This window comes from Oryctolagus cuniculus, chromosome 6 (genome assembly GCF_051225735.1).
Source record: "Oryctolagus cuniculus isolate XC-2025 breed Fujian yellow rabbit chromosome 6, ASM5122573v1, whole genome shotgun sequence".
NCBI lineage: Eukaryota > Metazoa > Chordata > Mammalia > Lagomorpha > Leporidae > Oryctolagus > Oryctolagus cuniculus.
In genome coordinates this window covers 61347593-61362153 of record NC_142872.1, presented here as the reverse complement: position 1 = coordinate 61362153, position 14561 = coordinate 61347593, and the positions used below count along the sequence as shown (strand labels likewise).

The window sequence follows — 14561 nt, the reverse complement described above, 5'->3', positions numbered from 1 at the left end:
GTGGCATGTACCAATGCCATCTCACTAGTCCAAGTGATCAATTTCAGTTCACAATTGATCATAATGAAAGGACTAAGAGTCAAAGGGAGCACATAAGCAAGTCTAGTACCTGCTAACACTAACCGATAGAATAAATAAAGGGGAGAGTGATCCAACATGGGAAGTGAGATACTCAGCAGACTCATAGAATGGCAGATGTCCTGAATGGCACTCTGGCCTCAGAGTCAGCCCTAAAGGCATTCAGATCTGGCTGAAAAGCCCATGAGAGTATTTCAGGCATGGAAAGCCAAGACACTCTGGCAAAAGATCTCTGTGAGTGAGATCTCAGTGGAAAGAACAGGTCTTCAAAGAAGGAGGTACCTTTCTCTGAAGGGAGGAGAGAACCTCCACTTTGACTATGACCTTGTCTAAACAAGATAAGAGTCGGAGAACTCAGAGGGCTTCCATAGCCTTGGAAACTCATGACTGGAGCATAGGGAGATTACTGATGCCATAGACAGGAGTGTCAATTGGTAAAGTCAACAACAGGAGTCACTGTGCACTTACTCCTCATGTAGGATCTCTGTCCTTAATGTGCTGTGCATTGAGATTTAATGCTATAACGAGTACTCAAATAATATATTTCACTTTGTGTTTCTATGGGGGTGCAAACTGTTGAAGTCTTTACTTAATGCATACTAAACTGATCCTCTGTAAAAAAAAAAAAAAAAAAAAAAAAAAAAAAAAAAAAAGAAAGAAAAGAAAAGAAAAGAAACTATCAACTCCCAACTTGACTCTCACTGGGATTAAACATGACAATAGGTCTGATCTGATTTCATCATCATTAAAAAAAATCATCTATTATTTTTCACTTTATGTTTCTGTGTGGGAGCAAACTGTTGAAATCCTTACTTAATGTATACTAAGCTGATCTTCTGTATATTAAGATAATCGAAAATGAATCTTGATGTGAATGGAAGGGGAGAGGGAGTGGGAAAGGGGAGGGTTGTGGGTGGGAGGGACGGTATGGGGGGAAGCCATAGTAATCCATTATTTGTACTTTGGAAACGTATATTCATTAAACAAAAGTTTAAAAAAAAATAATAGCATAAAATATTTAGGAGCGCACATAAGGAATAATGTACAAGACCTCTACACATGCAAATGGCAGAAACTATTGAAGACCTAGATCAGTGGAGAAATTTATCTAGCGATCAATCTAACTGGTGATACCCATCAAATAGAATGGATAAACAGTGATGTATCAAAATTAAAATATTGAATACTATTCAAATAACAACAATAAGAATGAAAAATGTTAACATCACATGACTTCATGGATTAATTTCAATAGTGTTGAGTAGAACTCAAATACAAAAGTACACATATTGAAGGTTTTGTCTATTTATATAATGTTCAATATTTCAGAACTACTTTTCAGTGGGAAACTCCCAGAGAGTGGTGGGAGAGGATGTGGACTGGGAAAAGGAACAGGAGCAGAGGCACAGAACTGGAGTGGTGTCTTCTTTGATCTGAGTGTAGTGACATGGACGTGCTCAGTTTGTGAGAATTCACTGACGCGTTCCCTTACAGTTTGTATCCCTTGATGTAACTATGCTGTACCTCCATTCAAATTACTGAAGGAGGTGAACTTTGGCTGCAGGGGTCTAACCACTGCTTGAGATGTTCACATCCCATAGCTGAGTGCCTAGGGTCCACTTCCAATTCCAGCTTCCTGCTACTGCACTCCTTGGGAGACAGCAGGGGATGGCTTAAGTACTTGGGTCCCTGCCACCACATGCGAGAGCTGGGTTGATTCGGTTGCCGCCTGACTGGCTGTGGCTGTTGACATTTGGGGAGCGAACAAGAGGATGGAAGATTCCTCTCTCTCTCTCCTCACCTTGCCTTTCAAACAAGTAACTTTTTTTAGGTTTAGTTAAAAAAAAAAGGGAAAATGGGTTTACTCTGTCCCAAATGGCTCATAACACAAAGCCCTGGCCTTTGAACACTACCTATATACTCACTAATCATGCACTAAGCACCTACAAATCCATAACACATCCGGCCTTATGGAGCTGATGCTGTAGGAGGGGACTGACAGGGACCAGGACAGACCAAGTCAACAGGCTCCCTGGCCCTCTGACTTCTGAAAGATTCGGCAAAGGCAGAATCTGCAGGAGATCCAGCGCCAGGGAGAGAGAAGTTAGTCTGCTCACTCCCCCGGGTGCCCTCCTGCGGTGCTGCTACACGAGGGTCCTGTCCCCTCCTGCTCCTGCCAGGCAGCCCCCTCCACACAGCTCTGCTTCCCAGTACCAACGCCTGCCCCCTCCACTTGGCTCTTTAAGTCCAAGGGTGATAGTGCTGCTACCAGGATCCTACAGCATTGCTATTCCTTCTCTAAACTCTGCCCACCAGTGCCTGGAGCCCATCATTAAACTCCTCGAATCACTCATTTTCAGGGCTACCTGTTTGCTATCAGAGCCCTGCTCTGTACATAAGATTAACTTCAGCCACAAAAAAAAAAAAAAAAAAAAAAAAAAAACTGTGGCCGGCACCGCGGCTCACTAGGCTAATCCTCAGCCTTGTGGCACCGGCACACCGGGTTCTACTCCCGGTCGGGGCGCCGGATTCTGTCCCGGTTGCCCCTCTTCCAGGCCAGCTCTCTGCTGTGGCCCGGGAATGCAGTGGAGGATGGCCCAAGTGCTTGGGCCCTGCACCCCATGGGAGACCAGGAGAAGCACCTGGCTCCTGCCTTCGGATCAGCGCCGTGCGCCGGCTGCAGCGCACTGGCCGCGGCGGCCATTGGAGGGTGAACCAACAGCAAAAGGAAGACCTTTCTCTCTGTCTTCCTCTCTCACTGCCCACTCTGCCTGTCAAAAAAAAAAAAAAAAAAAAACCAGCTATGTGTAGGGAAAGCAAGTAAAAGGACACGATGGGGAGCAGCTGGCAGGAGGGCTCACTCCAGAGAGAGCAGCTAGGATGACCTCGCCAAGAATGGAAGAGGAGGAGGAGGAGCAAGTCGCGAGGCAGAGCCAATCCATATCTCTATTTGTCCTTCACCACCCAAGCCACGCCCCAGGATTAGACGGATTCCTCTTCCGCGGGCCTTCTCAGAGCCTTGAATGGGTCACTATGCCTTATAATTAATTTTCCAGGAAGGGGTAAGCAACCAGCACTTCCCAAACGCCACGTGTGTTGCAAAACCCTTTTCTCTACAACAGTGCTCAAAGCCAAGGCAAGGGTAATTACATACCTCCACAGACACCCAAAAAAACATCTGAACAGCACTGGGTGGTAATGAAGGGGTTCAAGGCTCCATAAATAGTGCTCGCCTAGTCCTCCACCATCTCAGATACAAATTAAAACCTGCCTGGACTGCTGGGCATGAACTCACTGCCCTGCCCCGTCCCCAGCACCCACAGGGCATCACCAGGCATCCACGGAGAACCCTGGCCGACCAAGACCCGACAGCACCTGCACAGCCCCAGCATCCAGAGGCCTGCCACGGCTGCTCTTGTGACACACGATTGTTCCGGAGCATCAGGAACAATCTCCACGTTGGCAACAATGGATCCCGAGGAGCGAACGAGAGCCCAGGCCATGGTGACAGTCGCACACATGCTTCTGTTTGGCAGGGGACAAGCATGAGCAGCACACGGGCTCTGGAAGCGAATAATAACTCAGAATAATAATAAAAACTACCACGGAGAAGGCCCTAACGCCCACTCATCCTGTGAAGAAGCTGTCACGCAGGGCCGAATCCTCCAGGAGACTGCATTGTGTCCCTGGGCTGGAGTACCTGGCTCTTGCAGGCTATTTGCACCTTTATCTCAGACAGTCATCCAAACCCAAGGCAGGCTTCCGCACCCGAGTTCCCATCCGCATCGGCCTGCGTGGATGCTATTTTAAAGACTCTGTTGCCACAGCAAATTCTTCATTTAAGGCTAGCATCTCTTTCCAAGTCTTTGCCAAGTCGACTTTTATTCTAAGATATTTCAAGCACCTAAGTAAGCCTAGAGAATATTAATGCATACTCGACAACCTCTAAACAGCTTGATAAACTCACCACTCTGCCATTTTTGTCACAGACTTTGTTTTTAAGAAATCAAACATGTCAGAAGCCTCTGCACGCCTGTATACATCCCCAGGTCTCTCTCATTCCACGCGCCTCCGGCTCTCCTCCAATGAAAGCCAGTATCTGTGTTCGTTTGAGCTGGATTCTCGCGTCTTTTCCTGCTGCGGCCCCTGTCAGCTGCACGTGGAGCGCATCACTGGGCACAGCTACTGGGAAGCGGATGCGAGGCGAGAGGCGTAACAGAGCCAGCCAGCTGGGTAACAGGCCTGTTGAGTGCAACTCACAGGAAGGGGCTCCTCGGGGCCAGAAAGGATGAGAAATCCAGTGTGGGCTTGGGACGGGGTGAGCGGGGCTGGGACGAGCCCTGGGGCCATCGTAAAGAGCACATTTCAACCCCCAGAGACGTCACACCATACAGTCTGTTTAGCTACAACTCTCCTTCCTTCTTCCTACATCCGGTGCCTGTGATGAAAATGAGTCCTCATTGTGAAGTCTTCTCCTCCTCTTCCTCCTCCTCCTCTTCCTCCTCCACTTCCTCCTCCTCTTCCTCCCCCTCTTCCTCCCCCTCTTCCTCTTCCTTCTTTCTCTCTCTCTCTCTCTCTCTCTCTCTCTGTCTCTCTCTCTCTCACACTCACACACACACACACACACACACACATACAGCTCCTTGCCACTCCCTGCACCTGCCTGCCTCATGATTTCTGCCCCATGGCTTCCTACAACTCCCTCCGGCCCTGACTCGGCGTGAGTGTCCCTTCTGCCAGAGGGTGGTGAGAGGCCCCACCCATTCAACCTGTTGCAGCAGGCACCTCCAGGGTGGACGCCTTTAGGTGTCCAACTGGTCCTTGGTCCAATCCTGTGTGGCCCAAGTGTCAAGGTCAAGGTCTCAGGGCACAAATGTTGGTAATGAGGCAGAAGAAATCGTCCCCAGAAAGGAGGTGTAGTGTGGTAAGCCTTGTAGCATCTCAGGGGCTTCATGGGGCTGCCCGACTGGCTGTGAACTGGAGCTCCCGCCATCCAGGAGGCCAGAAGACTGTAGGCAAGGAGTCAGCAGGGCCATGGAGCCTCTGAAGATGCCAGGGGTAATTTATCTCTGGCAGCGTCTGGTGGCCCTGGACGTGCTTTAGCGTGCGGCTGCGTCACTCCAATGTCTGCCACTGTCTCAGCCTGGCTTCTCCCCCGTGTCTTTGTGCCTCCCCCTCTTATTGTAAGGACACCAGCTACAGGCTGTAAGGCCCACCCTACATCCAAGGTGATTTCAACTCGAGATCCCTAACTAACTACATCTGCAATGACCTTATGTCCAAAGTAGGTCACATCCTAAGGTTCTAGACGGACATGGATGCTTGGGGGACACCAAGCCACAGCAGCTTCTCTCTAGGACACTACAGCATAAGTTCTCAAGTGTGTCAGCGACAGGGAGAGAGCAAGGCCCACGCCCCTATAACTTTTTGTTCCTGTGCCTTGGTGTGTGCCAGGGACGAATTAAACATCTCTTGATTGACCCAGAGGAGACCTGAGGAAAAAAAAAATCAGGAAAATGCACAGAGACATAGTTTCATTGGTGCCTCTGTCCCTGGTGCACTGCTGCAGCCCCTGTGGTCCTGAGTGCCTCCTGGGGGCGATGCACCTGGCTGCACCCCACACAACACCCTTCCCAGAAGGCTGGCTTCACAGCCTGGCCCTGCCTCCCTGCCATCTCAGCTTCTCTGTGCTGCAGTCCTCCAAGTGCAAACCTTGCAGATCTGACTCTACCTTCTGGCATTTTCCTGTCTGTGAGCTACCTGAACCCCAAATGCATGCTGAGGTCCCCAGCAGAGCTCCCCCTCAGTCACTTGAGGTGACAGGCAGGTCCTGCCATGGCCTCGGGTGGGAAAACAAGCCTAATCAAACCCCAGACCTTCGCTTTGGTGCTCTGCAATATTTAAAACAAAAATTGGATTTGGTTCGAGGTTGAGCAAACTGGTGCAGTTTGTTCCGGTTTTTTGGTTCCTGGTTCCAGCCAAGTCCCTGCTCCAGACAGAAAGAATGTCCCTGGAATGCCTCTTCCAACTAGGACTCGAAGCAGCTGACAGAGCTGCGTGTCCAGCTGGGGGCCGCCCACCCGGAGCACACCGGGGACTTCCCTGCAGCTCGAATCGCCGGTCTCCAAGACCTCGGGGACAGGGCTGGCAGCACACCCGGCCCAGCTGTCCGGGGCTACACGACCTTCCAGGGACTAGAAGGTGGAAGCCACTGTCCCTCGGACTAGGCAGCAAGACATCGGAGTCCAAGGGACCCAGCCCAGGAGATTAGAGAGAGCAAGAGGCGAGGGGGAGGTGATGCACTGTGGGAAGGGGGCGTCACAATCTCCACACCTGTGCACAACACCTGGGACCCCTCTCAGGTGGAGACCCAAACTCAAATAGAGCCCAGTAGAGAACCCAAATAACTGAATAAGGCATTGGTTGTGCAGAGGAGAGACAATAGAGAGTGACAGGTACTATGGGAAGTACGCAGAGGGAATGGAATTCCAGCCAGGTGCTCAAACAGCAGCACACCTGCTGCAGCTCATGGCTCCATGGCCTCCCTCATGCACACACCACGGCTCCCCTCGCAATCCTAATGCACACCAGAGTGTCCATGGCTGCTTAGCTCTTTCCCTCTGCACCAGGGAGCCCGGCAAGGACAGGGCATCAGGAGGGCTCCTCCTCCAGGGAACAGAGCAGCCGCGTGTGCTGGGCACACCTGGCCATGCATCACCAGTGAGGAATTTTGAAAGGAAAATACATTTGCACTCTAGCCTCACTCCCATCTGGATCCACCCATCAAAGGGGGTCCGTGGAGGGAGGGAACTAGCCAGCTGGGTTGACAGGGATCGCCCTGAATATTGGAAACCAGAGGGCTCAAGCGAAAGGCATGCCCCCACGGGACTTCCCTAATTCTGGGGTGTGGGGACCAGCAGCTGCAGCCTCCACACCCGCCAGGGAATGGAGGAAAGAACTCTGGCGAGGGAAATGGCATGAAAGCCCCCAAAAAGGGGTCTTGTCCAAGCACTTCTATTTCTCAGGTCTTTTCCCCTCTGCTTGCCTTTTCCATAAGCAAGCAAAGCGCAGCGTAATCACAGGCATTTCGGGTGCTCCCAGACACAGCCCGATGCCTCTGCCCCAGGAAGGGCCGGGTGTATTCTGCTTTGGCTCCGTGGAGAGAAGAGGCCGCCTGAGACACGAGCCAGAAATATTTCCCCGCACTGGCTGCCCCGGGAGGATGAGACCACGAGCACATGTAGTTTCAGCTGGGTGTGCTTGCTACACACTGGATTCAATTATAGGTTTCCTTACACTTATATCTTCATTAGTTCTACATTGCTGAGTGGCTGGAATGTGCTTCAGCTAAGAAAAAAAAAAGTGTTGATTTTTTTCTCAAGGATTCAACACTGTCCAGCCCTGTTAAAAAAGGAAAGAGGGAAAAAATATCTTGGCTCCAGCACACATTGCTAATGGGTATGGAATTGATTCACAAGTCCCCAATCTAGTTATATAAAAGTAATTACTGCAACCTAGAGTAATTGGTTCCATAGCCAATATTCACAGAAGGCTGCAATCATGCATGCACACACGTGTGTGTGTGTATGTGTGTGTGTCTGTGTGTGTGAGAGATCAGATGAAAAAAATACAAATGAATCAAGTGTATGCCTCTATGCATGTGTGTATGTATACGTGTCTGTCTGTCTGTATATATATGCATGTGCGCACACCCTTGAAAACTAATCTCTAACTATGATGAAGGTTTTGAAAGAAACACGAAAGGGCAGAGCTCTGGAAATCCGGGCATTGCAAGGCTGGGAAGTGGGCAGCCGGGTGCTGAAAGTGTTGAAGATCAGAGTCCCACAGCCCCAGGGAGCCTTTGCCTGATCCTCAGCTCCTGGAGTTCCATGTCCTATTTGTGGCTCTGGGGAACCACAAGTGGTGGTTGTGTCTCCCACGTGGGTCCTGGAGGGCTGGAAGACATGGCACGGGGTAGCAGCTCCAGACTCCGCTTAGGGGAGGAAGGGGGTCCGTGGGAAGGTGTGAGGATCTGAAGGAACCTCCAGGGGAGAAAAGGAAGGCATCCAGAGTTGGAGACGCAGGAGGGAAGTTTAACCCAGGTGACGGAGACACGTGGATGGATTCACGCATAGATTTCATGGATTTCAATGTGAGACTGGACATTGATCTGTTACATTTCTTTGTAGCTTTCTTTCTGCCATCTTTAGATTTACCTTTCTACCTTGGCTTCGCTTCATCTGAAAATGCCATAAGCCTACCTTAGCCATCCTTACGGAGGCCATTTATGAAAATGCTGCCCAAGGAAAAGCGCTCAGTCACCCAGGGGCTGCCATGCAGATGGTGCCCCACCATTCACCCAAAAGGCTGTTCACCTCCCCACCCTGCCACCCTTCACACGGCTCCCCTGTCTTACCCAGAAGGGAAAACTCGGTTTGGAGGGTCAGAAGAAAGGGGCACCTTGGAAATCGGATTGCTGACGGTGCCTTCTCTGTTTGGGTTCACAAAAAGTTAGAGACACAGTTTGCTAAAATGACCTAGTGCAGCATGCATGTGATTCTGTGGCCCCTGGCCCAGGCTACTAATGCAAATTCCACTCCCAAACTGGAGAGACTCCTGGTTTCTCCTCGTGTTATCTCTGGCCAGCCTCTGGATTCTCAGCCTGGCAAGACAGCCCTGTTCTAAAAGCTCTGGAAAGCAGGCAGGGCCTGTCGCACACCGCCTTTGATTCTGGGGTCTTGGTTGAAGTTCAGACCATGTAATTTTTGTTGGGCTCCGTCCATGTCTCCTTCTCACCTTCAGTTTAGTTCCTTGGAGTCCGTCTTCCAGAAGTACATCTGGGCCCAACGGACGCCTCTGGAGATTTCCTTGAAATACAATCCATAAGGAAAGGCAGGAGATACAGGAACACTCCCTCCTCCACCAAGATGTCCAGCCCAAGAGACAAGCCATTTTTAAATAAGAGGGCAAAATATCCAGTTAAATCACCATCAAGGTGCATTTAAGAACAGCCGCTGTGAGCCTGAGGATGTCCCGGAAGGGTACCAGCAGGACAGCTGGAGCTGAAAGCAGCGGTGTCCTGGAGACCTGGCTTGAGGCAGGTGCACAAGAATCTCGATGGAGCTCCCCACGGTGGCACGGGGCTCGTGGCTCTCCCCAGGGAGAGGTCAAGCTGTCACGTGTTCCCTTTTCCCCGGCTGACAGCAATTATGATGAGAAAGGGCTTGGTTACTAATTGGAGACCATACAGAGTGCAAGGCCAGAGAATGGAGCTCAGCTCTCTGTCTAGCTGGCCAGGAGGCAGCTGCTCATGGGGAATGTGAATCAAAGGGAAATTCAAGGAGAGATGTATCTGTCGTAGGTCTCTCGTGGGAGAGGGAAAGGCCTTCGGGAGGGCAGATGTGCTATGGTATGCTCCATGTGATATGATATGCTCTAATGTGCTAGAGGTCTTGGGTACTGGTTCTGAGAATTTACTTAGATGATAATAAAAGTGGGTTGGGGAGTTGGACAGGGAGAGGACAGCACCTCACCACACACTGCTCTGTCCTGCCTGAAGCCAAATCATCCCCCAGAAAGATGGTTGATTGTTCTGGAAACTATGCCAAGCACCTAGGTTACAGCCATGTGCAAAGCAGGTGAAAATTCACCTGCCTGTGCTCATGGAAAGATGTGAAAGGAAAGATCCTGGAGGAGTAGGTGTTATGGTACAGTGGGCTAAACTGCCACTCCGAGGGCTGGTTGAAGTCCCAGCTCCTCTGCCTCATGTCCAGCTTCCTGCCAAGGCGCCTGGGGAGGCAGCAGATGATGGCCCAAGTACTTGGTGCCCTGCCACCCATGTGGGAGACCCAGATGGAGTTCCAGGATCCTGGCTTTGGCCTGGCTCAGCCCTGACTGTTGGTGCACTTGTAGGGTGAACCAGTGGATGGAAGTTTCCTCTCTCTCTCTCTCTCTCTCTCCTCCCCCACTCTCTTCCCCATCACTCTACCTTTCAAATAAATAAATCTTTGGGAAACAGAAATAGTACTGAAGGCTGATCAAGCCCTGCCTGGAGCCTCGTTTTCTCTAGACACTTGAGTTCCATGAGCCAACAACTTCCTGTAACACTTAAGACAGCTTGGAGTGATGTTCCCATTTTCTGTTTTCTTGGGCATGAGTGTCATTTGTAGAGTATCCTGGCTGCTGCTGCCCTTCTCCAGATATGGTGGCACTTGCAGAAATCCCTGGCTCTGCTCCGTGTCACTGCACATTCAAGTGCAGGAGGGACACAGGAGACAAAAGGTTGCTGCCTCTGTCCAACAGAGCAGCCACCTCTGGGTGGCACACAGCTCTTAGAAATGCCCAGGAAGCAGATTCAGGCTGAAAAGGAATTTTAAAAATTTCAGCAAAGATAAAAGGGAAGGAGGGGGAAATAAAAGGAAGAATTCCACAGGAAATTGAAGGGGAATTGGAAGATGGACCGTAGCACGCCTCCGTGGACGGAGGCCAGAGCGAGCCTCCCTTATGGAAAGCATCAGCAGACCCAGCGTCCAAGGACCCAGGCCTCCCCACAGCTCCTCCTCTGGGCGGGGCTTCACGGCTGGTGCTTCTGGGTACAGTTGATACACACGGAGCCACACTGCATACCCATTTTGTTTCCTGAAGATCACTTGGGAACTTTTAAGACTCTCTTACTGTATTTTGAAAAATAAAAGCACTTTTCTGGTCTTCACTTGGTAGAAGTCACACACACACACACACACACCAAAAACAAACAAAAAACTCCTTCAATTATCTCGAAGTCTAATGGAACTTAACTCAAGAGCAGGACTAAAGATCCCTATAAAATATTCTCGGGAAGATTTCTGAAGCAGCAGGAGTAACCGAAGAGCCGGCTCACGACCTCTTAATAAGCCCTCTCGACTTTGCACGTTGCTCCAGATATCTGCGATTTGCATCTCGCCAGCATCTACTCTTCCATCTCGTGTTAAATGTCCCAGCTCCAACCAATCAGAGCACAACACACGCTTGGCCACATGGTCATTGGTTTCGGGATGGTCACATGACCCAGAGCAAGCCAACAGGAATCAGTCCAACAACCTCTAGTGAGGTTAGTAAAAAGGCATTGCCCTTTTCTCTTGAATCTGCTCAGGCAGTGAGATAGGAGCTCAGAGTTACCCTGGCGTTGACAAGGAGGTGGCAGAATTGATAGGAAGAGACAGAGTCTCCATAATGCATCTGGACCTCGAGATTCAGCTCTGTCCATGGACTCTATTATAATCTTTAAGGGATTGGAGCAAAAAAAAAGATCTTTTTTTTGGCATTTGATGTTTTGAGTGTGTACCCTCCAAACTGGTGTTGAAACTTGATCTCCACTCTGGTGATCTTAAGAGACCCAGCGTCTTAGGAGATGATGAAGACAGAACAGCTAATTGGTGCCTTAAAAAAGACCTGGAGGGAACTGGCTTAGGCCCATCTTGCACCATGGAGGGACACCACTAGGAGGCACCATCTTGGAGGTAAAGACCACCAACGCCAGCAGCTGGATCTTGGACTTCCTGGCCTCCGGAATAAGAAATAAACTTCAGTTCTTTATGAATGACCCAGCTGGTGGTATTTTGTCACAGCAGCATTAACACACTGTGGCAAGGCTTAAGCCAGTGTAAGTTACGCTTCTGTAATTTTCAACCAAGCTTCCCTGCCCAGCTTTTCCCTGCCCACCACTTGCTCAGTGATGGCATGTTAGGGACTGACCCAGTGGCCAGTGCCCAGACTTCTCCCCCGTGCTCTTCTCTCTAAAGGGTGCAGCATTCGCCATTCTGCCTCTCCATTCATCCTCTCGCCCTCAAAGCTACCTGTTCAAGGCTATGGGGGATTCCCTTCCTTCCCAAACATCTTTTCTGGGGAACAAGGTATGTCTGTGGTTATGCTTTCCTTCTTTCCCCAGCCCTTTGGAATTCAGGGTGCCCCTTCCATTTTTTTTAAATGCTAATACCTTTGTTATTGGCCGGTGCTGCGGCTCACTAGGCTAATTCTCCGCCTTGTGGCGCCAGCACACCGGGTTCTAGTCCTGGTCAGGGCGCCGGATTCTGTCCCGGTTGCCCCTCTTCCAGGCCAGCTCTCTGCTGTGGCCCGGGAGTGCAGTGGAGGATGGCCCAAGTGCTTGGGCCCTGCACCCCATGGGAGACCAGGAGAAACACCTGGATCCTGCCTTCGGATCAGCACGGTGCGCCGGCTGCAGCACGCCAGCCACAGCGGCCATTGGAGGGTGAACCAACGGCAAAGGAAGACCTTTCTCTCTGTCTCTCTCTCTCTCTCTTTCTCACTGTCTACTCTGCCTGTCAAAAAATAATAAATAAATAAATAAATAAGTGCTAATACCTTTATTATAGCATAAAGCAGTCTCTTCAATATTAGTTTGTTTTACAGTAAAAGCATTTGGTGCACAACTTTAAAGATAGCTTCAACTTAAAAATGGGTTATAATTTAAAAGTCCGTTGGACTGTTTGCTTACATAAGTTGGAAAATATTTTTGCTATAGAAAACAGTAGATATGATAACATTTTTCAGACTAGCTCAACAAGCCCATTTAAGCCAGACAGTAGGTAAATTTATAATATATATACAGCTTGAATTCTGGGATCTAGGCAAAATGTTAGTTGAATTTATTAAAATAGTCATTCTTAAAATTAAATTGCAAGAAGTGAAATTCCTCTTCCTCTTCCCTCTTACTCTTGGTTATGCCTGATTACCTTTCTTTCAGCTAACCTATACATGGTTTTAGCTATTTCTTCCTAAAGGACAGGTACTATATCCTTCGGATCTGTTTGATACAGGTACCTAGTCTTACCCAAATCCTGAAATGTGTTGGTTGTCATTAAAGCATGCCAAATATTGGGGCAAACCCAGAATCCAACAAATTCTAACCCACAAGACACACATGGGGCCATCAAACACCTTCCCCTAACTGCCCTTGGCTTCCGAGGCTGCCACGAGGAAGAGAAAAGTGATAAAAACTAACAAGTGGATCAGGGAAGAAAAGCCAAGAGAATTTCCGAGAACAGAGGGTGGGAACATCAAGCTGGGATTCAAGGAAAGCTCTGCAGCTCACCGAGAAAAGGGAGTTGCCCTGAGGACATGGAGTCGAGCTGCGTCTCAGGGCTCCCTGGCTGCAAAGTACTCAAGTCAGAGGCAGTGAGAGATGAAGAGCAGATTAACCGGGAGAAGCCAGGGCCTGGAAATACTGAGTTGCTCAAAGTGACTGCAGTAATTGAATGAAAATGAGGCGGTCCATGTAGTTTTAATTTTCCTGTAAAAGTCATTCCAAGTATCCTAGCACAGAATTTCTAGGAACCAAGGCATGAAGACACCACATAACATTCTTCATCACCGATGTGGAATGCTTCCTGGAGGAGCAGTATCAGAATTCAGGCAGAGCTATCTGTCCAGGGACTCCATGAAGCTCTTCACTCGTAATGCATGGAGAAAACCAGAAGAAAAGGAGTCAGAAATCATGAGAGGCCGGCGCCGCGGCTCACTAGGCTAATCCTCCGCCTAGCGGCGCCGGCACACCGGGTTCTAGTCCCGGTCGGGGCGCCGGACTCTGTCCCGGTTGCCCCTCTTCCAGGCCAGCCCTCTGCTGTGGCCAGGGAGTGCAGTGGAGGATGGCCCAGGTGCTTGGGCCCTGCACCCCATGGGAGACCAGGAAAAGCACCTGGCTCCTGGCTCCTGCCATCGGATCAGCGCGGTGCGCCGGCCGCAGCGCGCCAGCCGCGGCGGCCATTGGAGGGTGAACCAACGGCAAAGGAAGACTTTTCTCTCTGTCTCTCTCTCTCACTGTCCACTCTGCCTGTCAAAAAAAAAAAAAAAAAAAAAAAAAAGAAATCATGAGATACACACCCTAAAGAAGTGGCCTCCTCTGAGGGGCGGGTCCTCTTAGGGATGGTTGATTTCACTGCCCCTGAAATCTGACTTGCAAACCTGCAGTCTCCAGGTTAGCAATGAAGCTAGACACAGGCCTTTAAGAAGCAAGAGCCCTTAATCTCCATCCCTTGGAAATGTGTTCTAGGATGTTTGATCCTCTATGGCTACCCTAGGATGTGGGTATATTTCCCTCACATCACTGTAGAAGAATCTGAGGCCTTCCTGCTGGCAAGGAGAGACAGGCCTTGAACATGGTCTGCTTGTGCCTGCATCTCTAGAAGAGACTATGTCCTACCCTGGTAAATCGTGCATAATAGTCATGTAATAGTAGTGTAAGAAGTTAACCTCTGGGGCCAGTGCTGTGGCGTAGCAGGTAAAGCCTCCATCTGCAGTGCCAGCCTCCCATATGGGTGCCGGTTCAAGTTCTGGCTGCTCTACTTCCTATCCAGCTCTCTGCTATGGCTTGGGAAAGTAATAGAAGATGGCCCAAGTCGTTGGGCCCCTGCACCCATGTGGGAGACCTGGAGGAAGCTCCTGGCTCTTGGCTTTGGATCAGCATAGCTCCGGCCATTTCACCCATC

General features: G+C 49.9%; 1 long non-coding RNA gene across 3 annotated transcripts in view; it reads right to left on the bottom strand.

Annotated features, from left to right (window-relative positions):
• The window catches only part of LOC149126156 (uncharacterized), a 116747-nt gene that overhangs the window by 1023 nt on the left and 101163 nt on the right, over positions 1-14561 (bottom strand). The window lies entirely within an intron of this gene.